This window comes from Dendrobates tinctorius, unplaced genomic scaffold (assembly GCF_039654945.1).
Source record: "Dendrobates tinctorius isolate UK_male_01 unplaced genomic scaffold, ASM3965494v1 ptg000005l, whole genome shotgun sequence".
Classification (NCBI taxonomy): Eukaryota; Metazoa; Chordata; class Amphibia; order Anura; family Dendrobatidae; genus Dendrobates; species Dendrobates tinctorius.
This window is the reverse complement of record NW_027361673.1, coordinates 40,711-62,128: the sequence shown is the minus strand read 5'-3', so window position 1 is coordinate 62,128 and position 21,418 is coordinate 40,711. Positions and strand designations below refer to the sequence as shown.

The 21,418-nt window shown below is 48.3% G+C and overlaps 1 long non-coding RNA gene across 1 annotated transcript in view; it reads left to right on the top strand.

The window, feature by feature from the left end:
- Positions 1-20,597: 20,597 nt before the first annotated feature.
- The window catches only part of LOC141083432 (uncharacterized), a 40,712-nt gene continuing 39,891 nt past the window's right edge, over positions 20,598-21,418 (top strand). Inside the window, exon 1 of the long non-coding RNA XR_012230715.1 lies at positions 20,598-20,767. This is a non-coding gene — a long non-coding RNA (uncharacterized lncRNA). The remainder of the gene's footprint in view (positions 20,768-21,418) is intronic.

Below are 21,418 nucleotides of genomic sequence, written 5' to 3'. Positions count from 1 at the left end.
GAAGGGACTATGGATATTCCCCCCCCGGCTACAAATACCAGCCCACAGCCGCCCCAGAAATGGCGCATCTATAAGATGCGCCAATTCCAGCGCTGAGCCTCTCTCTTCCCACTCCCGTGTAGCGGTGGGATGTGGGGTAATATAAGGGGTTAATGTCACCTTGCTATTGGAAGGTGCCATTAAACGCAGTTAATATGGAGAGGCGTCAATAAGACGCCTATCCATTATTAATCTTATAATAATAAACGGTTAAAAAAAAAAAAAAACACACACATAAGAATAAAGTCTTTTAATGAAATAAAACACAACAAGGTTTTCATCTTTTTATTTAACTCTCAGATCCAAGCGACGCCCTCGATCTCCTAGAAAAAAAACGAAAAATAATAAACCAACTGTATACTCCCTGTCTGACACAGTCCAATTAATAACGAGTGTCCCACGACGATCTCCCCTATCGAACAGTGACATCAGGTGATGTCACTGCTCGATAGGGCCTCCCAGTGATGAACTGACAGGAGACAATGCCTCCTGCAGTCCATCACTGAGGTTACCTCAGTTCAAAGTCTCACTTTACAGCAATACTGCATGAGAATTACGGTTAGGGCTAGTGTTAGGGTTACGGGACCTCTTTCACAGCGGCAGAGGGATACACAGCTAATCCTTTGCCTGTCATTTCATCGTTGGAGCCCCTGGAGAGCGGTCACATCAGCTGATGCGGCTGTTCTCCAGGGGAGATCATCGTGGGACCCTCGTTATTAATTGGACTATGGCGGAAAGGTAAGTATAGGTTGCTTTATTATTTTTTTTTTATTACAGGTGATTGATGGCTTCGGGGAATTAGGTGTGTGCGGTGAGTACGTACTCTATGTTATGTGTTGTATGTTCTGTATGCTTATGTTGTATGTTCTGTAAGTTATATACAGTTGAGGCAAAAAGTATTGACACCCCTGCAATTTTGTCAGATAATACTCAGTTTCTTCCTGAAAATGATTGCAATCATAAATTCTTTGGTATTATTATCTTCAATTAATTTGTCTTAAATGAAAAAACACAAAAGAGAATGAAGCAAAAAGCAAAACATTGATCATTTCACACAAAACTCCAAAAATGGGCCAGACAAAAGTATTGGCACCCTCAGCCTAATACTTGGTTGCACAACCTTTAGCCAAAATAACTGCGACCAACCGCTTCCGGTTACCATCAATGAGTTTCTTACAATGCTCTGCTGGAATTTTAGACCATTCTTCTTTGGCAAACTGCTCCAGGTCCCTGATATTAGAAGGGTGCCTTCTTCACACTGCCATTTTTAGATCTCTCCACAGGTGTTCTATGGGATTCAGGTCTGGACTCATTGCTGGCCACCTTAGAAGTCTCCAGTGCTTTCTCTCAAACCATTTTCTAGTGCTTTTTGAAGTGTGTTTTGGGTCATTGTCCTGCTGGAAGACCCATGACCTCTGAGGGAGACCCAGCTTTCTCACACTGGGCCCTACATTATGCTGCAAAATTTGCTGGTAGTCTTCAGACTTCATAATGCCATGCACACGGTCAAGCAGTCCAGTGCCAGAGGCAGCAAAGCAACCCCAAAACATCAGAGAACCTCCGCCATGTTTGACTGTAGGGACCGTGTTTTTTTCTTTGAATGCCTCTTTTTTTCTCCTGTAAACTCTATGTTGATGCCTTTGCCCAAAAAGCTCTACTTTTGTCTCATCTGACCAGAGAACATTCTTCCAAAATGTTTTAGGCTTTTTCAGGTATGTTTTGGCAAATTCCAGCCTGGCTTTTTTATGTCTCGGGGTAAGAAGTGGGGTCTTCCTGGGTCTCCTACCATACAGTCCCTTTTCATTCAGATGCCGACGGATAGTACGGGTTGACACTGTTGTACCCTAGGACTGCAGGGCAGCTTGAACTTGTTTGGATGTTAGTCAAGGTTCTTTATCCAACATCCGCTGTTATGAATGAGTCACCAAAGGAGGAAAAAACAAAAATATAAGCTAAGTCCAGAAAACCGGAGAGGTTGGTAACTATCGGATTGCAGACCCCTGATCCTATCCACAACAACTAACAGTAGCCGTGGGGGGTTCCTAAGATGCCCTAGACCCCTCGATCACAGCCGGAGAACTAAATAGGCCTAAAGAAAGAAAGGGGAAATCTAAACTGCCCCAGAGCAGACCCCAAAGCAATAGGCAGCCCCCAACATATAATGACGGTGAAGCAAGATGAAAACACTAACACAGATAGAAAGATAGGTTGAGCAAATGATGGGGCCCAAGCTAACTAAATAGGACAGGATAGAAAAGCTGCTGTCTGCAATCCGTAAAAAAACCCTACCAAAAAATGACCCAACCGTCTGATAGGAAAAACAGGCCCTGAAGTCGCTAAGACTATATCAGCACTCAGGTAAATTCTGAAGACAGAGCAAAGAGACAAACTGATCAGAGACAAAACTGGAACTCAGCACACCCCCGACCGGGGATGGCTGAACTCCCAAAAACAAGGTAAACAAAACTAATAAGTTCAATAGCAGAGCAAAAACTTATCTTTGGGAAGCATGAATCAGACTGGTCTCCAAGAATCCAGCAGAGAAATCACCAGCGACTCAGAAGGGCGTCGGCTGCCTTATATCCAGTCAGAATTTCCTGTTACCCAGTCATCATCTACCAGATCAGAAGTGTTTGGTAATCAGCCTCACTACCTACCTTCACCAGAAGAGGGAGTTCATCAGACATCGACGGTGAAGGTCAAAATGAACTCACAACAATCCGCACAATCTTGCGTTGAAATCTCTTGTCAATTTTTCTTTTCCGTCCACATCTAGGGAGGTTAGCCACAGTGCCATGGGCTTTAAACTTCTTGATGACACTGCGCACGGTAGACACAGGAACATTCAGGTCTTTGGAGATGGACTTGCAGCCTTGAGATTGCTCATGCTTCCTCACAATTTGGTTTCTCAAGTCCTCAGACAGTTCTTTGGTCTTCTTTCTTTTCTCCATGCTCAATGTGGTACACATAAGTACACAGGACAGAGGTTGAGTCAACTTTAATCCATGTCAACTGGCTGCAAGTGTGATTTAGTTATTGCCAACACCTGTTAGGTGCCACAGGTAAGTTACAGGTGCTGTTAATTACACAAATTAGAGACGCATCACATGATTTTTCGAACAGTGCCAATACTTTTGTCCACCCTCTTTTTTATGTTTGGTATGGAATTATATCCAATTTGGCTTTAGGACAATTCTTTTTGTGTTTTTTCATTTAAGACAAATTAAATGAAGATAATAATAACAAAGAATTTGTGTTTGCAATAATTTTCAGGAAGAAACTGAGTGTTATCTGACAAAATTGCAGGGGTGTCAATACTTTTGGCCACAGTCACAGTCATCAGGTTCCGGACCGTGGGCAGGTAAGCATAGGATCTGGACATGAGGTCATCAGGACAAACGAGGTCATCAGGACACACGAGGTCATCAGGACACACGAGGTCATCAGGATATCAGGGTACACGAGGTCATCAGGATATCAGGGTCACCCACAGGACATCAGAGTCACCCACAGGACATCAGACAAGAGTCATTTAGTTCCAAGCATCCAACACGACCTACAGGCACCATTGCAGTCACCAAGCTCTAGGCAGCGGTCATCAGGTTCCAGACTGCGGTCGTCAGGCTCCGGGCATCGGACCTAGGAAGGAACTCAAGCGTGATGGTGCTAACACCGCAGGATTGCTGGGCCTGCATGGAGCTAGCACCACATGGTAGTCAGAGCACAGCATATTAGATGCTCTGCAGGAACACTGGTTACAAGAGTCTCAGAGTCACTGGGTGCAGGGCTCAAAACACAGAGGGATTCCAGAAACACAACATAGCAGACAGTTCAGACATGGTCAGGTACAGGATAGGTACAGGATCAAGGATTCAAGCCTGGATACACCGCCTCTAGGCCAGGGCGAATTTAGACGGGGTCAGGTACGGGACAGGTACAGGATCAGGGATTCAGGCCTGGCTATACCGCCTCCGGGGCAGGGCGAGGGAACAGGACAAGGCAGGGAATTTGGTACCATAACCGAGACAGACTAGGTCCACAGACACGAGACACACATGGCAAAGTCCAGGAGCTTTGTGAGTAGCTCTGACCCCGCCCATAGGGCAGAGTCAGTTTATAAAGGAGCTGCCCCTCAGCAATTGGCCGAGGACAGCATTTCAAGTACACACACTATCCCTGATAAAAGCAGGGGAGGTGTGGCTGCGCACGCCCTAAGCACACACAGAAACCATCGCAGCACAATCAGTGCAGGAACTGCAGCTTAGAGCACCTGGCATCGTCTGCAAGCCTAGACCCACGTGGAATGTCATGCACCAGCTGCAAATAACCTCACAACCCGCGGACAGCTTCCACAGCGGCGACCAGGGTCCGCACATGTGAATGGTCATGCAGCAGAGCAAAGACCTAACACCACATGTGCAGCTACGCAGCAGAGCAGGGAACTGAGCAGGCTCCACACAGGTAAAATCCAGCAGTATCCCAGCTCAATTAGGGGGAAAGGAGTAAGGGGTTAAAGCAAAAAACATGCATTGTCACGCCGACAACCAAATACAAACAGAACGGCATGACACTGGGGGTCACGTGACCCGGACTCAGCTGCCTGCATAGCGCCGTTCACAGGCAGTATTGGCAGCACAAGGTAATGACAATATTCATTAGGGGCCCCGGGGGGATACAATGGGGGGTTAATAAATAGTGGCCAACTCCTTTAATGCTGCTATTAACCCCCATTATCGGGCGCATAATCGGCATGCGCTAGAGATGTGCCGTCATTCAGTGACGGATCCTTGGACGCGGGCTGCAGCGTCTGAGTCTCCGTCACCGCTAGCACAGGTGAATCATCTGCGCTAGCGGGTATAGCATAACGCGATCTCGTTATGCTAGAGCGTTAAAGCAGTCCGTCAACGCTATGCGTTGAACGGGCTGCTTTAACGCAATATGAACCTGGCCTAACCTGCCTGCAACTGCAGTGACCGAAGCTTGCTCTGCATGCTGCAGTTTAACCATTTAAATGCCACTGTCAATCTCTGGCAGCAGTATATAAAGGACGATCGCGGTGAACTGATGGATTATTATGGCCGTATTCAGCAGGTCCCCATGGACAGTAACAGACATTATAATACCATACTTTTTACTAACCTCACTAATGGCCTGCATTTTACAACTAATATCCACAGGCGTTGATTGTGCCATAGTAGCATTTATATTAATAGTATTAATTTAGGGTTAAATACTGAGTATTAATGTTACATGACATGTATCACCTTGAGACATTTAGAATAATCACAAAATAAAGAGAGAACACATAAAACAGCAAATGTAGCACCTATGACTTTCCAATATGGAGATGTAGGCCCCCTGTATTCCCCAGCTGTCTGTGCAGAGTCATGGAAGGACATCCAAGAAAGTGCACAGAGCCAATTTCATACCGAGGAATCACAAGTTTTTTATGTTTAATTTTGTACACATGCAATAAAAAGAATCATAAAAAATGTTCTCACGTCCAAGTTCTGAGTCTGAACTATCGTGCTAAGCTGAAAAACAGTCTTATTTGGAGGGTGCACTGTGTCCCATTAGAATGTTGCACTTTTTTTTGTGAGAACCAAAATAACATTTTATTTTCCAAGATGGCTGATGTCTGAAACTAAGTGCTAAGTGGGTCTAATTGAAAATATTCCTTACCTCTGCATGCCCTGTCTCGTGGATGCGTTGCGTTTGCAAAGCATGGGCAGTATGGTAGCTTAGTGGCTAGTGCTGAAGTGCTGGGGTCCTGGGTTCAAAACCACAAAGAACAACATCTGCAAGCAGTTTGTATGTTCTCCCCGTGTTTGTATGGATTTCCTCTGGGTTCTTCAGTTTTCGACCATACTACAAAGACATACTGATAGGGAATTTGGACTGTGAGCCCCAATGGAAACAGTGATGATGTTGATGTCTAAAGCGCTGTGGAATATGATGGCCAAGGCTGCCACAAGGAATTTCAGGGTCCCACACTGACAATATTTTCAGGCCCCTTTGAGACTCCGCACAAGCTCCGCCTCCACCCCTCAAACCCTCTACAGTCCTCCTGCCCACTCTTGGAAAACTGATTCCTCACCAATCACACATTAACAGTTCCCATAGAACACCATATCACACACATAGCCAGCAGCTTTTGCTTTGGCCAAGAGATGTTCTAAGCCGCCACCACAACAAGGTAGACTCTTTTGGCAGGGTCCTATTCTACTCTAAGCTATTAAACATTTCTTAAAATACCCAATACTCTTTTCAGGTATATTTTAATATATTTTTCTTTAAGGAAATGTCACTTACATTTTTCTAAATGATCAATAATACCACACATAGGGAACAAATACCGCCACACCATGACCAGACTATATATTACCACGATATAGTGACTGAATACTACCACATACAAGGGACAAATACAGTCATACCATGTCCATATCACATAATACCACCACATAGTGACTGAATACTACCACATTCAGGGGACAAATTCAACGACACCATGGGCGGACCACATATCACCACATAGTGACCGAATAATACAATACTAATCATTAATAAAAAAAAAACCATGATACTAATATTACCAAAAGTATCATTATACATAGGAACTTTGTACGTAGTATACATTGTGTAGTGTCAGTGTACAGGTAATGCAGGGACTCACCAGTGACATTATACGCAGGAGCTCAGTATATAGTATACAGTGTATAGTGTAAGTGTACAGGTAATACACCGGTGACATTATAGACAGAAGTTCTGAATATAATGTCAGTGTACAGGTAATACAGGGATCACCAGTGACATTATACACAGGAGCTCTGTATATAGTGTCAGTGTACAGGTAACACAGTGATCACCAGTGACATTACACACAGGTGCTCTGCGTATAGTATACAGTGTTAAGTGTCAGAGTACAGGTAACACACTGAGTCAACAGTGACATCTCTAGTTGAAATCCTTCATCTTTGCTTTTATTCTTCATCCAGTACAGATTGCCATGCCTCGTCTTTGCAGAAAACAATACACAGGTATCTAGGGCACCGATTCCAAAGCACTTTCCCCAACTTTTACACTGTGCCAGATGAAGAAAAAAGTGACGAAGTGCCGCCCTGCACATTAACAGGACCCTCAACACTGAAAACAGTTTCCTTAAAAATAAATCACAGCAGTAATAATATCCCTTAATTAGCCCCTACAGTAATAATGTCCCACATCATGGCCTCTCACTGTAATAACGTCCCCCATCCTCTTCCCAAATGTTCTCCATTCTGACCCCCTCATGTCTCATTACTGGCCCCATATGATCTCCATGTGTCCTGCCATCCTGACCCCATAAGTTTCCCCATGTGTCTCCTATCTTGCCCAATATGTTGCTCCATATGTCTCTCATCCTGCCATCATGTTGCCCTATGTGTCTCCCATCATGCCCCGTTTCCATGTGTCTCCCATCCTGTCAGCATATGTTGCCTCATGTGTCTCCCATCTTGCCATCATGTTGCTCCATGTGTCTCCCATCTTGAAATCATATGTTGCTCCATGTGTCTCCCATCCTGCCTAAAATGTTGCCTCCCACCCGCTCATCACATGTTGTCCCATGTGTCTCCCATCCAGTCATATGTTGCCCCATGTGTCTTCCATCCTGCTATCATATGTTGCCCCATTTGCTTCCCATCCTATCATATATTTCCCCTTGCGTCTCCCATCCTGTCATATGTTGTCTCATGTGTCTCCCATCTTGCCATCGTATATTGCCCCATGTGTCTCCCATCCTGTTATCATACTTTGCCCCATGTTTCTCCCATCATACGCTGACCCATGTGTCTCCCATCCTGCCATCATATGTTGCCCCATGTGTCTCCCATCCGGTCATCACATGTTTAACCATGGGTCTACCATCCTGTCATCATGTTGCCCCACGTGTCTCCCATTCAGTCATCATGTTGCCCCACATGTCTAAAGTCATATGTTTCCTCATGTTTCTCTCATCCTGTCCCATATGTTGCTCCACGTGTCTCCCACTCCCACCCTGCCATATGTTGACCCATGTGTCTCCCATCCTGCCCCACATGTTGCTCCATGTGTCTCCCCTACTGCCATCATATTGCGGCTTTCGGTACAAAAAAGAAGCTTCCTCTTACTTGCCACGGAATGGCATCCTCTCCCTCATCCAGTTGAGGCGCAGACGCAACGGCGATTAACTGTGCCGTCATACGCGCTGACATCAGCTGCTAGCCTCTGATTGCCTGGCAGCTGCTAAATATTGTGATGCAGGAAACTGGTGGTTTTCTGTACGGCAATAGATTTTAATTGAACGTTCAGTTTCTGAATCAGCCGAATCTTGCCTCTGGGGCCGGTGAGCAGAAGCAAAAAGAGGGGGGCCCCCATACACCAGTAAGGGCAACAGTGATCTGATGATGGTGCAATATAAGTAAGCACAATAAATAAATTTCATTCCCTGGCTCTTCCTGAGCTATGCAACTGTCCATTTCCAGGTCCTGCACATCAGCTGAGTTTTGGGCACAAGTAAGGCTAGTTTCACACTTGCTTTTTTTTGCAGCGCGTTTTTCCCGCAAAAAAACGCATTGAAAAAACGCATACAAAAGCATACAACTGCTGCGTTTTTTTCAAGCATTTTTATGAGCATGCATGAAAAAAACGCAGCGTTTTTATGCGTTTGTATGCGTTTTTACCGCGTTTGCGTTTTTTTCCAACATTAGGTGGCCCCTCACACTAACCCAAACCATGACTTTACTAACCCTAACCCTAACCCTGACCCTGACCCTAACCCTTAACCAAATCATACTTAACCCTAACCCAAACCCTAACTAACCCTAACCCTGACCCTAACCCTGACCCTAACCCTTAACAAAACCATACTTAACCCTAACCCTGACCCTAACCCTAACCCTGACCATAACCCTAACCCTGACCCTAACCCTAATCCTGACCCTGACCCTTAACAAAACCATACTTAACCCTAACCCTGACCCTAACCCTAACCCTGACCCTAACCCTGACCCTAACCCTTAACCAAACCATACTTAACCCTAATCCTGACCCTAACCCTGACCCTAACCCTTAACAAAACCATACTTAACCCTAACCCTGACCCTAACCCTGACCCTAACCCTTAACCAAACCATACTTAACCCTAATCCTGACCCTAACCCTGACCCTAACCCTTAACCAAACCATACTTAACCCTAACCCTGACCCAAACCCCAACCCTAACCCTGACCCTAACCCTAAACCCCCTTAACTAACCCTAACTCTAACCCAAACCCCTAAATTCCATGGTTAAAAAAAAAAAAACGCATATGCAAAAAAACGCATACATGAGCATGCCAGTGCGCACATATGCGCATCCATAGGCTATAATGGCCATTTTTAGCGCAAAACGTGCGCATATGTGCGCATGCGCTTTTTTGCAGGGCCAAAAAATGCAACATGCTGCGTCTGGAAAATACAAACGCACACCCCAAAAAAACGCAGCGCATGAAAATCGCATACATGCGCTTACAAGCGCGCAGGTATGCGCACCCATGTTAAATATAGGGGAAAAAACGCATGCGCACATATGCGTTTTTTTTCCAGCGCTAAAAAACGCAAATGTGAAACCAGCCTAACTGAACAATGCACAAGAAGCAAATCACAACTTCTTCCAAACATGTACACCTGCTGTTCAAAAACAGGAGGGCTGCACAGTAGTCTAAAGATGGTCATAGAGGGACTGGGAGTAGTGGGTGGGCTCTGAGATCACTGAGGACAATGGCCGGGTGGAGTAAGTGCAGTATGGATTTGGTGGCAGAAGCAGATGGGAAACTGTTCTCCAGAATGTAAACTCTGCAGACGGAAAAAAAGAAGCTTGGGGATCTCCTCATCCAAGCTCAGCAGCCTTATAGAAAAACAATGGACATTGTGAAGTATATACAGACTGTAAAATACGTCTGTCTAAACACTGCTTTAGAGTTGAAAAACCTATTTAAGGGCCCTGTAATGAATAGCTGTTTTACCACTTAGCCATGGTGGTCTTCTCTTTTCAGTAGTGTACTGCTCCTCAGCCTCCTGGCATCCTGCTTGACTGACAGTTTGGGAACAGAGGTCTTGGTGTGCCAATGGTTCCAAAATAAACGATCTCCAGTGCTGCTGTAAGAAGCAGCTTTGTATTGGAAGTGCAGTAGCATTTAGGGCCTGTGCACACATCGAAAATTTGTCACAAAACCTGAAGGGTTTCCTGATGCCAGGAAAGTGAAAGAGAATCATGAAGTCTTATGCTCAATGTTACTTATTTTTGACTTACAGATTTGGTGGGGATTTAAATCTACATCATGTCAATTATTTCATACTAATGAGTGGGAAAGAAATCTGCAACAAAAACTTTATGCTGATTCATTCCTGCCAAGAGATGCTGACATTTCTGACCCAAAGGCTGTGTGCACACATTGCGGATTTTGATGTGTTTCCACAGCGTTTTTGGAAGTGCGGAATTGCATCACATCCGCAGTGTAGTGCACTACCAATGTAAGTCAATGTGAAATTGAGATTTGTTGTGCACATGCTGTGGAAAAATATGCGCGGATTTGCAGCGTTTTATTTTCCGCAGCATGTAATTTATTTTTGTGGATCTGCAGTGTTTCTGCACCCATTGACTTCCACTGAATCAGGCAAATCCACAGCAAAACCGCAGATTTAAAAAGATCTGCGGTTTTGCTGCAGAGTTGCGTGCGAGAAACGCTGCAGATCAGGAGGAGGAAGAATGTGTGGGCGGAGATGTCCATGTCTGTGTGCGGGTGTCAGTGTGTATGTGTAGGTGTCTGTCTGTATGTAGGCAGGCATTATCCGATGGGACTACTAGTCCCATCCAGCTATGCCTGCTACAGTGACAGCTAGCCGATGATGGGACAGTAGTAGTCCCATCATCTGGTTACTGTGTTCAAGAGTAAAAAACAACCAACAAAAAACACATACACAGGTCACATACTCCCCATACAGCTAATCCCCGACGCCCTTGATCACCTGTAAAAAAAGAATACAATAATAAACCAATAGTATACTCCCTGTTCCGACGTAATTCATGTAATAACGAGAGTCCCACGACGATCTCCCGTGGAGAGCTGTCACATCGGCAGATGTGACCGCTCTCCAGGGGCTCCGTTGATACGACGGCAGGTATCCTTATGCAGTGCATCACTCTGCCGTCAGAGGTCAATGGAGTTCAGGCTGTCACTTGCGGCACCGCTGTGTGAGAAAATTCTCACGCAGCAGTGCCGTAAAGTGAGAGCATGAACTCCAGTGAACCCTCAGTGATAACACTGCAGAGCCATTATCTCCTGTCAGTGTGTCACTGGAGGCCCTGTAGAGAGGTCACATCTCCTGATGTGACTGCTCTATAGGGGAGATCATCGTGGGACACTCGTTATTAAATGGATTACGTCGGAACAGGGAGTATACTGTTTGTTTATTATTATTATTATTATTTATTTTTATTTTTTTTAACAGGTGATCGAGGGTGTAACGGGGTCTACCAAGCTGGGGTACCTCTTTCAGTACCACCCCGTGTTTTCGGAGGTCCGCTCTGCGTTGGCTGGAGTCTGAATGAATGATGCTGGCTGGAATTCCTCTGAGTGCATGGGCGCATATAAAAGATCACTGCTTCTCCATGTATTTCCAGTCTGACAACACTTTACTCACAGGACACAGAATATATCACACAGATACAGAGGGCCGGCCAATAGACAAGCGTCAGGCCAGACATGCATTACAAAAGCCGCAGGTGGCCGGAGCCTGCGGATGTTTACTGTGGGAATTACAAAGGTGGGGGGGGGGGGGAGGGCGGACACTGCTGATACATTAGGGACATGCAACTCACATGGAACCTATTATATATACATATAACTGCACAACATATTCTGGGTGCTGAGTGGTTCTGTAACACGGCTCCCCTTTTCAACGACGCGATCGGCATACACAGTCTGATCCTCAACGGATCGGTTTGGGGATGACCGAAGTTTATGGGGTTGGTACAAGTTCCGTTTGTCGACTTAGTCCATCGGCGTTACCATTTTGTTTGCCGGGTCTATAGTGGATGGTGAAGTCCAGAGGTTGTAGGGCTAAACTCCACCGCAGCAATCTGGCGTTGTCTCCAGAGACCCGATTAAGCCAGACTAGGGGATTATGGTCCATTAGGAGGGAAAACTGTCGTCCATACAAATATGGTTGCAACTTCTTGAGTGCCCATACTACCGCCAGGCACTCCTTCTCGATGGCCGCATAGCTTACTTCACGGGGCAGTAGTTTCCGACTCAGGTAAGCTACCGGGTGTTATTGGCTGTCCGGCCCGACTTGGCTCAGTACTGCCCCCAATCCAAACATAGAAGCGTTTGTATGAACAAGGAAACGTGTAGTTGGATCGGGTGCGACCAATACAGGGGTATTGGTGAGGGCGTCCTTTAGTTGGCGGAAGGCTTCCTCACACTCTGAGGTCCAGGTTACCTGGCGGGGTTGGTTCTTACGGGTCAAATCAGTGAGGGGCTTGGCTACGCTGCTGTAACTGGGAACGAATTTCCTGTAATACCTGCTGTCCCTAGAAACGCCATGACCTGGGTTTTAGTGCGTGGCATGGGCCATTTGGCTATGGCCTCAATCTTGGCTTGTTCTGGTCGCTGTTTCCCACATCCCACCCAATGCCCTAAGTACTGAACCTCTGCTTTGCCCACGTGACACTTGTTTGGGTTCAGGGTGATTCCGGCCTGGTGGATACTGTCCAATACTGTTTCTAGGTGATTTAGATGCTCTTCCCATGTCGCACTGTAGATGGCGATGTCGTCCAGGTAGGCACAAGCATAGTCCTGGAGACCATCCAGAAGCCGGTCAGCCAGCCTTTGGAAGGTCGCCGAGGCATTCTTCATCCCGAATGGCATAACTCGAAACTGGAATAAGCCGAACGGGGTGACAAATGCCGACTTGGGAATAGCGTCAGGACTAAGGGGAATCTGCCAGTAGCCTTTGCATAGATCGATGGTGGTCAAATACTTTGCCCTGCCAGCCGGTCTAACAACTTATCCACACACGGCATGGGGTATGCATCCGTCACTGTTTCCTCATTGAGCTTACGATGGGACTACACGGTTTTGTGTAGACTCATCTTTCTTGGGCACTAACACTACGGGGGATGCCCAGGGACTGACTCTTCAATGACCCCTAAACGCAACATCTCTTGTATCTCTTGTCGCATCCCCTCTCGTACAGACTCAGGGACGCAGAAGGGGTTTTGTCGCAGGGGGGGGGGGGGTCTGATCCTGGGTCTCAACCTTGTGTTGTGCCAGGCGAGTGTACCCCGGTCTCTCTGAAAACATCCTCTGTCGCAGCCTCAACAACGCCTCCGCCTGCTGTCTCTCCCGGGGGCCTAGGTCTTCACCCAAGTGTACCTGGTCCCATGTTTTAGACCGAGTCCTTTCCCCTAAGACATCCGGCAAGGGAAGTCCGGCTAAATCCTCTGCTTCAGGTGCACAGATGGCCACTACCTCTTCAGGGCGCTCCCGGTAGGGCTTCAGCATATTCACGTGGAACATGCGGATAACCCTGGGGTCGTCACAATCGGCGACATTATAGGTTGTGTCGGCTATTTTCCCCACTACCTGGTAGGGCCCCTGCCATGCAGCTTGAAACTTATTCTGCTTAGTGGGCTCTAACACCAGGACCTTCTGTCCTATTTCCAAGGTGCGCTCTCTGGCCCTCCGATCGTACCATATGTGCTGGCGCCGCTGGGTCGCCTGCATGTTCTTACGTACAGCCTGAGTCAGCTCCTGTAGGCGGTCCCGGAATTCCAGCACATAGGGTACAATAGGTACCCCTTCTATGAGGCCCTCCCCTTCCCAGTGTTCCAGCACTAAGTCTAGGGGTCCCCTTACCCGTCTCCCGTATACCAGCTCGAACGGGGAGAACCCCGTGGATTCTTGGGGCACCTCCCGATAGGCAAACAGGAGGTGTGGCAAGAATTTCTCCCAGTCCCTGTAGGTCCTGGTAAAAGTCCCAATGAGCTGTTTTAATGTCCCGTTAAAGCGTTCACACATCCCATTGGTTTGCGGGTGGTACGGGGCACTTCTAATGGACTTTACGCCGCACAGCTTCCACAGTTGGTTGGTCACCTCTGCTGTAAACTGGGTACCCTGGTCCGAGATAATCTCCTGGGGAAATCCAACCCGTGAGAAAACCTGGAGCAGGGCGGCCGCCACCGTCTCTGCCAGTATGTTAGGTAACGCAACCGCCTCTGGATACCGTGTGGCATAATCTACCACTGTCAATATATACTTTTTCCCGGACGGACTGGGTTTGGCTAACGGCCCTATCAAATCGACCGCTACTCGGCTAAATGGTTCCTCCACAATGGGGAGGGGGAGTAATTTGGCCTTGCATCGATCCCCCCTCTTGCCAATGCGCTGACAACTGTCACAGGTCTGGCAGTACTGACGAACATCATAGGTTACCCCCGGCCAAAAGAAGTTTTGTGTCAGACGATGCCTGGTGCAACTGACGCCGAAGTGCCCGGCCAAGGGTTTATCATGAGAGATTCGCAGTAGCTCCTGCCTATCCTTCTTGGGAACTACCAGCTGTTGTTTTATAGTGGGGCTCGTCCCTGTGTGGTGCTGCTCTGTGATCCGGTAGAGGAGTCCCTGCTTCCATACAAACTGTTCCCCTTCTAGTACTCCTCTCCCCTCCTGTGCCTTCCCACGATATCCCACCAATGAAGTATCCTCAAGTAACTCCCTCTTAAATTCATCTGGTGTGGCCCAAGAAATGTGTGTGGCTATGGGAATATGTGCAGGGCTGGGATGTCTTACCTGGGCCTCCTCTGAGTGTGATTCCGCCTCCACAGCTCGAGATTGTCTCCGGGTGGTCACAGGATAGGTCTCAGCCAGAGGGGCCACCGAGAATGCAGACAACATTGGCCCCAAGTCATTTCCCAGCAAGACGTCTGCAGGCAAATCCTCCATCAAGCCGACCTCAACAAGGCCATCCCCGACTCCCCAGTTCAGGTGAATCCTGGCAGTGGGTAGTCGATGTATGACTCCCCCTGCTACACGGACTGCCACTGTCCGGTCCGTCTTCTCTTGGTCCCGGACGAGATGAGGCTTCACAAGGGTCAAAGTTGCTCCGGAATCTTAGTCCCTGCATACGTTTCCCATTAACCCACACGACCTGTCGATGCCGTTGTCGATTATCTGCCCGGGCTGCCTGCACGGGGTCTACTTCATGCAGCACTTCCTCCATCTCTTCCACCCCTTGGTTAGTCGTAGCCCCCAATGCCGGGTTAGCTTCGCCTTGGTAGCAGTGTACAGCAGCCCGGCTGAAGGTAGCTGTTCCCGCCTTTGGCCACTGGGTATGCTGAGTCCGGTTGGGGTATCGTCTTTGCAGGTGGCCCAGCTGACGGCAGGTGTGGCATCGCGCCCCTAGTGTGGGAGGGCCCCTAGTGACCACCTTTGATCCGGAGAACTGCGGCCTCCTAGCATCATGATGTTCATCGGCCAGACGAGCGGCTTCCTCAACAGTTGTTGGCCGCCTGTCCCGAAGCCATTCCTGTGTCTCGGGGTTTAGTCCATTAAAGAATCGTTCTAACAGGAAGAGCTGGAGGACGTCCTCCTTAGTGGTTACTTGGCTCCCTTGTACCCACTGTAGAAGTGATCGCCGTAATTTACAGGCCCATTCAGCGTGGGTATCGGTTACGCGTTTTATAAGTCCGCGGAACTTTTGGCGGTAGGCCTCTGGTGTCAGCGCATACCGGGCCAAGATCACTTCTTTGATCCGCTCATAGTCCATACAGTCCTCATCAGGTACCGTGCGATAGGCGTCCGCTGCCCGGCCTGTCAACTTGCTGGCCAGAATCTGAACCCGTTCCTCCGGCTTTACTTGATGAAGGGCACACTGCTGCTCAAAGTCCTGCAGAAAGCCATTAATGTCTTCCTCTGCCTCCCCCAACTGTCGGAAGGCCATTGTACTGGATCTTTTTGTGGCTTACTGTTGAAGGTACCTGGTCGAAGGCCAGAGCTCCCCCTGCTCGCTGACTCTCCTCTCTCCGCTCTGCCATCTCCATCTTGGCCAGCTCCACTTTGGTCCGCTCTGCCATCTCCATCTTGACTAGTTCTATCCTGGTCCGCTCGGCCATCTTTTCCTTCAGATCAGTACGCACATCAGCCATCACCTCTCGTATGATCTCTACTGCAGGGTTTGGGCCATAGAACGCCAGTCTGTTCTTTACCTCCCTCTGGAATTCGGTCTCCTCCACGTTCACATTGGGGGGGGCGCTGCACTGTCGTGTTCCATGATGGCTGCTATCAAATCCGCTTTTGTTTTGTTGCTGGCGATCAACCCTCGGGCTTCCACCAGATCTTTTAATGTAGTCCTCTAACTTCTGGTAGTTGTTTTCCATTCATTCCTTTCCTCCTGTAGAAGGGGTATCATATCCCGCCGCTGCCACCAGTGTAACGGGGTCTACCAAGCTGGGGTACCTCTTTCAGTACCACCCAGTGTTTTCGGAGGTCCGCTCTGCGTTGGCTGGAGTCTGAATGAATGATGCTGGCTGGAATTCCTCTGAGTGCATGGGCGCATATAAAAGATCACTGCTTCTCCATGTATTTCCAGTCTGACAGCACTTTACTCACAGGACACAGAATATATCACACAGATACAGAGGGCCGGCCAATAGACAAGCATCAGGCCAGACATGCATCAGGCCAGACATGCATTACAAAGGCCGCAGGTGGCCGGAGCCTGCGGATGTTTACTGTGGGAATTACAAAGGTGGGGGGGGGGGGCGGACACTGCTGATACATTAGGGATATGCATCTCACATGGAACCTATTATATATAAATATAACTGCACAACATATTCTGGGTGCTGAGTGGTTCTGTAACAGAGGGCGTTGCATGGATTAGCAGAATAAAGATGGGAAACGGAATGTTAGGTGTCGGGTTCTGATCGCTGCACAGCAGGAATCCCGAGCCTTGCATTCGGCAGTCTCCCATTCATCTCCGGCCGCACAGGAGGCTGCTCAGCAGACTCGTCGATCCAGGCGCTCTGCTCAGACCAGTTCTGTAGGTTTAGTTACTGCTGCCGCCACCTCTGGTCCAACTATTAGCAACGCAGGCTGGTCAGCAGCGAGCTACTCCAGGGACTAAGTCCTCCTTTGGGTCCACTGAGCATGCCCGTGGGACGATCTCTCATTGGAGATTGGAGGTCACATGCTCAGGTCCTTCTCCAGCTCGGATTGAACCATCAGGAAAGTCCTGGAAGGACGCTGCTATAAAAGGGTCGCATGGCCACTCGGCCATGCGCTAGTATAGACTCAAATAGTTTGGAGTGTATGATGATGGATGCATGTATCTGATGACTGACATTTGAAACCCCTTCCCTTTTGATACGTATGTTGGTAGGGTTTAGAGTCCGAGTCAGCGCCTGTCAGTGGCTAGTCTGTAGGCCACAGTGCATACCAGCCATCTGCACACTAGCGTCCGATGGTGTCGCCCACTACAGTGCACTATCGAACCGGGGCAAGTGACAGCCACGCCGGTGCAACGCCTTGCACAACCTGTGCGCTTATCTGGCCCAACCCAGGGCAATTACTGGCGTCTACCTGAGTGGCACTGTGCACACTTGCACTCTCAATTTATTTAACACTTGCTGGAATTGCAGTCGCGGTGCCGAGCGCTAGCGGTCTAGAGGGACTTCAGTCCTGCGGTCTAAGGGCTGAGCTCTGTAACTGTACGCTAGCGCTCACACTGCCGAGCTCTGTGAGCAATAACAGGCTGCGGCATTTACTATTTGGCGGTTGTGCGGCTCTGTACACATTGGGTGAGGTTGACCCCGTGTGTTCTGTTATTATACCGCCATATCACGTCCGCCATTACCGAGCAGCAGTTAACACCTCTGCACGGTGGACCACGGGCTGTGAACGCACCTAAATACCATCTTTCCATCTTTATTATTTGGTGCGTTCCGCCAGCCCGTAACACAGTGTTTTATTTCATTAAATACTTTATTCTGGCTGTTTATTTAACCCTTTACCAACTATAGGATTAGTAATGGATAGGTATCTTATTGATGCCTCTCCATTACTAAGCTGGGCTTGATGTCACCTTACAATACAAAGGTGACATTAACCCCAGAAATATTACCCCATATGCCACCGCTACACGGCAGTTGGAAGAGAGAGGCTAAGTGCCGGAATTGGCGCATCTTAGAGATGCGCCATTTCTGGGGCGGCTATAAGCTGGTGTTTGTAGCCAGAGGGGCCAATATCCATGGACCCTTCCTAGGCTATTAATATCAGCCCACACCTGTCTGCATAGCCTTTTCTAGCTATTAACTATAGGGGGACCCCACGTCGTTTTTTTTTTTTGGTTCTCCTATTTTAATAGCCAGTAAAGGCTAAATATACAGCTGTGGGCTGATATTCATAGCCTGGGAAGATCCATGGGTATTAACCCCTTCCTAGGCTATAAACATCGGCCCCCAGTCACTGGCATACTTTCTCTGGCGCAGAAAATTGCGCGGGAGACCACGCCATTTTTCTTCAATTATTTTTTAAATTAAATAGACATTGCGTTTAAGGCCGAGGTCACACTTGCGAGAAACTCGCACGAGTCTCAATACCTGGCACTGCCGCCGGCACTCGGGACCGGAGTGTGTGGCTGCATGTATTTCTATGCAGCTGAACGCTCCAGTCCGAGGGCCGGAAACAGTGCCGGGTACTGAGGTGCGATACTCATGCAAGTTTCTCGCAAGTGTTACCCCGGCCTAACACAGATTGTGTGTCTTAACTCTTTATGTACCATTACTAAACATCAGGCTTGGTATTATCTATCTACAGATCTTTTTTACATCTGCGATTTTGCTGGTGATGTGCCTGACTCAATGGAAGTCAATGGGTGCAGAAATGCTGCACATTCGCAAAAAGAATTAACATCCTGCGGAAAAAAAACGCTGCAAATCTGCACGGATTTTTCTACAGCATGTGCAGAACATATTTCCCATTCACTAACATTGGCTGTGCACTACACTGCGGATCTGATGCGAATCTGTGCGGCCAAAAACGCTGTGAATCCGCATCTAAATCCGCAACGTGTGCACATAGCCCAAAGCTGGCTGTGATTGGGACCAAAAGTGGGCTGTAGAGCTCCCCTCCAGCCTCAGAGCCCTGCATACAAAATCCACATCAAATAACACAGATTTTACCACAGAACTGAGAATTTTGATAATGACTGATCAATTCAGATATATTACTAAGTTCCTGTCACGTGTTTTATAAAATAAAACACTGGTTACACTTGAAGTTACTGTCAGCTGCAAACCAAATGTGTCACTGCAGCCTAAGGCTACTTTCACATTTCCGGATTTTAAATCCGGCGGGCTGCGGCGAAAAGTTGTCAAACCTGATCCGGTAGGAGCTGCAGCCCGCCGGATCATCTGTTTTTGCCGGATACGGTGCAGGAGAGGGAGAGGGAAAGAGAGTCTTCGCGCATGCGCTCTGCAAAAAAGCGGTCCGGCGCTGTCAAAAAACGTTCCATGGAAGGTTTTTTTGCAGACGCCGGACAGGCATTTTTTGCCGTTTCCGGCTAAAGCCGGACACACCGCATGGCCATCAGGCGCAATGCGGCGATAATGTAAGGCTATGGGAAAAAAGCCGGATCCGGTGGCAGCAGGCGCTGGATCCGTTTTTTCCATTTTTCGGCGCATCGCGCCTGATGCTTCAAAACGGAAATGTGAAAGTAGCCTAAGACAGAAAAATGTAACTTTAAAGAGTGAACCTTCCAGATGCCTACAGACTGCTGGGGAGCTCTAGATCACACACTAGACCCCTGAAAATCACAGCGCTCCTTAGCCAGGTCATAGGAAGCAATCTGCTGCAGCTCAAACTCCCGCTGGTAAAATCAGGAGAGAAGTGGTTGGTGCAGATCAGCCCTGCAGCCAATCGCTGTCCTCTGAGCTCATGTGGTGTACTCATCACCAGAACCAAATAGTGATCGGCTGCAGCGGTCACATCTCTGCTGCAACACAGCCCAGCGGGAGAGGATTTACCAATGTTTTTAATCACTTCCTCCTTTAGATTTTTTTTTTTTTTTTTTTTATTCCAGAACCCCAATAAATGACTCCCAGCATTCTTTTTGACCCTGGTTATAAGGCCTGTTATTTCCCTGGTGCTCACTACAGACGTGTATCTCCCCGCCTGTGACACGGTGAGCCGCGCTGTGCACAGAGGCCTGCACCGTGCAGGTGAGCCCACACAGTGACACGCTGCGGCCTACACTGCCCTGCAACTAACTACGCGCCACTTTCCTGCGCGCCTTGATACCTATTTCTCACAGATGGACTATTTTACAACAATCACCTCTGGCGCAGGGACACAGAAATAACTGCGCGATCTTATCACATGGCGCATCCCATAGGGGGGGGAGAAGGGTTTCACGCACCAGTAATGGCAGCGCTGCTCACCTTGTATTTCGTTTCAAATGAAGTAAACCGTTCGCAGGCCTCGGCTCCCTGCTTTCCAAGCGTAACTGCCACGTAGTTATGTGCCCCTCCTCCTCCTCCCCCCATGGCTCGAATGCGCTGCTCCGGGGAAGGCTATAAATAGGACACGCCCAACGCCGCGCTCACTAGTTGGCGGCGAGTTCCTGATTTTATTGTTTTTACGTGTTCGTGTTGTGAGTTGACAGGATGGTGAGTATGGCCGCTCGGGGTCCCGTACAATGCCGCCATACGCTTATGTCTGCCGTATTCCTGTCACTTCTGCTGGGCGTCACACACACACTGGCCGCGCCATGCTGTGGCAGGAGCGGTTACATGGGCGGCAGCCAGGCCCCGGCCTTGTGTGTGAGCCGGGGATGTGTCAGGTCCGGTGTCTGCACACTGCTCGCACAGGCAGGTGGTAACTCGGCTACAGGGGCTATACCCGGGGGAATGGCTGATAAGGGAACAGGCGTTATATGAACGAGCAAAACGAACCTGTATGTAGCCAACAGATGCGTCTTCTCGGCAGCACCTCGCCCTGTGTAAACATTGTGCTGCTGAGAACAATGGCAGCCTCTGCAGGCTGAGCGCTTTACCACAGAGCAATGTGTTTCCTTCAGCCTGAATCTGTAAAGGTTTAGGGTCCGCACAGGATGACTGCTCAAACTAAGAACAGGTGTTTGGTGCTTCACAGCGGGGGCCTTAGGCGTGTTTCACACATCAGTTTTTTTGTGTCAGTTAAAATCCGCCAAAATGGCGGAAAGCGGATCTGCTGTTAACTGATGTGAACGGATGCCACCGGACCGGTTTTTTTGACGGATCCGTCAAATGAAGAATTTTAAAGGAACCGCTGCCCGGGGG